This window comes from Chiloscyllium plagiosum, chromosome 25 (assembly GCF_004010195.1).
Source record: "Chiloscyllium plagiosum isolate BGI_BamShark_2017 chromosome 25, ASM401019v2, whole genome shotgun sequence".
Taxonomy (NCBI): Eukaryota; Metazoa; Chordata; class Chondrichthyes; order Orectolobiformes; family Hemiscylliidae; genus Chiloscyllium; species Chiloscyllium plagiosum.
Window position 1 is genome coordinate 20,579,669 of NC_057734.1, and position 2,661 is coordinate 20,582,329.

The following is a 2,661-nucleotide window of genomic DNA, read 5'->3' on the forward strand; positions in this document are numbered from 1 at the left end:
TGAAAGTTGCCTCCCAGGTAAATAGTGCGGTGAAGAAGGCATATGGCTTACTGGCTTTTATTGGTAGAGGAATTGAGTTCCGGAGCCCTTAGGTCATGTTGCAGTTGTATAAGACTCTGGTGCTGCCGCATCTGGAGTATTGTGTGCAGTTTTGGTCTCCATACTATAGGAAGGATGTGGAGGTACTGGAACGGGTGCAGAGGAGGTTTACCGGGATGTTGCCTGGTATGGTAGGAAGATTGTGTGAGGAAAGGCTGAGGCACTTGGGGTTGTTTTCATTGGAGAAAAGAAGGTTTAGGGGTGACTTGATAGAGGTGTACAAGATGATTAGGGGTTTAGTTAGGGTTGACCATGAGAACCTTTTTCCATGTATGGAGTCAGCTATTACGAGGGGCATAGCTTTAAATTAAGGGGTGGTAGGTATAGGACAGATGTTAGGGTTAGATTCTTTACTCAGCGAGTTGTGAGTTCAGTAGCAGTGGTGGACTCTCCCTCTTTATGGGCATTTAAACGGGCATAGGATAGGCATATGGAGGATAGTGGGCTAGTGTAGGTTAGGTGGGCTTGGATCGGTGCAACATCGAAGGCCAAAGGACCCGTACTGCGTTGTATTTTTCTATGTTCTATGTTCTAAACTAGTTCATCTCCATTACTTGTTACTGACAAAATAAATGGCTCTACAGGACTATCTATGTTTCATAACACCAGACACATTCAGTACCTTTGCTTCAAACAGCCAATGTCAGTGCAGTATCCAACACTCATGTTTTAGAAGTAAAAGTACAATTTATCAATAAATCTTGGCCATGAACTTCCCATGTCCCTTCCACTTCATCTGGTATGTCACTCCTTCCTGATGGTTTATTTCAAGGAGGACAACAAGCAATGCCTCAAAGTCATTGAAGTTCTCGGTATGTTAAGAAAATCTTTCAAGTTTTTTTACCTGGCTTCGATGTGCACTGAAAGCCATGAGGTCAATTTCATCCAGATGATATGACATAGCGGTTGATTGGAGTCTGCTTGCTGCATGATGGCAGGTTGCTGACCTTGTCCGTGCTGCTAACAAGCCTGCAATGCAGACAGCAAATACTGTCACTTCCATGGTTTCAAATTCCTCATCTTATTATAAGATTGCCACAGGTTTCCGAAGTTGTCAGTTTCTCCAATCGGTTGTGAAATCAAGGTGTCAGGCAACAAATCGGTACTGCCTTTGCAAAAGCTATCTGTACAATAGGGAAGATAATATTGATAAATGAGAAGTTTTATCAACTCTGCAAAATGCAGGGTTGGCACAAAAAACTTTCTTCTGTGTCAAGATACTGCACACTTGTGGTCTTGGGTAATCCACACTGAAGAAGAGGAGTTTATCAGTTTTCTTTGGAAGATGGTAATTTTGCTTGAATGGAATTGGTTCTGAAATATCCATCCAGTTCATGTATTAAAGGCCAAGATTATAACTGTGCTTGTGTACATGTTGCTGAAGTGAGATTTCATCAGAAAAGTAGAGGTGGACGTATAGACTATTTTCTGAATGGGAAATCTGAAGCACAGAGGGACTTAGGAATTGTAGTTCAGGATTCCCTTAAGGTAAACATGCAGTTTCAGTTGGCAATTAGGAAGGCAAATGTAATGTTAACATTCATTTCATGAGGGCTAGACTACAATAGCAGGGAGTATAAGGCTCTGTTCACATCACATATGGAACTTTGTGAGTGGTTTTGGGCCATGTGTCTAAAAAGAGGGTGACACATATCAGTGAAAATGTTCCACTCTCTTCTTATTCCTAATTTGCTTTTCAAAGCAGCGGTCCTTGATCTTCAAACCTTTCACTGGTAAGTTAGCTGGATGGCCAGTTGTGATACAGAGTGACCCCGACAGTGCAAGTTCAATTCCTGCACCAGCTTAGATCAACATGAAGGACTTCCCTTCTCACCATCAACCCTCATCTGAGTCATTGTGACCCTTGGGTTACAGTTACCATCAGTTATCTCTATCTAATGAAAGAGCAGTCTATGATTCTCTGGGACTATGGTGACTTTAACTTACCTTAACAAGGGCTTGAATATGAATAGTCATTATTGAAAATAAATCACAGACCCACTTTCAGGAACAGAGAACATTAAATAGGAAAAGCTTAGCAAACCTGCCTTGTTAGTCAGAGTTTGGAGCAGAAACAACATGACACTAATTTCCCATGTAACAAATTATGCACAGAACGGGAGAAATGTCAGCAGTATCAGTGACTAACGAACAACAGCTTTGAGCATGGCCAACTCAGAACTTGGCACAAAAGCTGCAACAACATCACCTCGAAATGGCAACAAAAGATATCTAAAAGCAGAGCCTCAGGTTAACAGATTACACATTCTCTGAACCATACGCACCTAATCAGGCCGTCATCAAGACTATAAAGGTCACCAACGCATGGACCTTGTCGAGAAAACTCCTGAAATAGAAACATATTTGTTTGATCTTCGTCTTCATCTTAAAATAAGCTCTAAATGTCTCTAAAATTAAAATTGCTGGAGAAATTCAGCAAGTCTAGTCAGCATCTGTGAAAAATGAACAGAGTTAACATTTCAAGTCCAGTGATCCTTCTTCAGAATTGATGTTTGCTGGGAAAAGACACTATGACTGTTGAAGACCGGGATGGGAGCGGGA

General features: G+C 41.5%; 1 long non-coding RNA gene across 1 annotated transcript in view; it reads right to left on the reverse strand.

The window, feature by feature from the left end:
• Positions 1-2,444, reverse strand: part of LOC122562464 — a 5,497-nt gene extending 3,053 nt beyond the window's left edge. The window contains exons 1-2 of the long non-coding RNA XR_006315315.1: positions 2,385-2,444; positions 944-1,068 (exon numbers count right to left, since the gene is read on the reverse strand). This is a non-coding gene — a long non-coding RNA (uncharacterized LOC122562464). The remainder of the gene's footprint in view (positions 1-943; positions 1,069-2,384) is intronic.
• Positions 2,445-2,661: the final 217 nt, after the last annotated feature.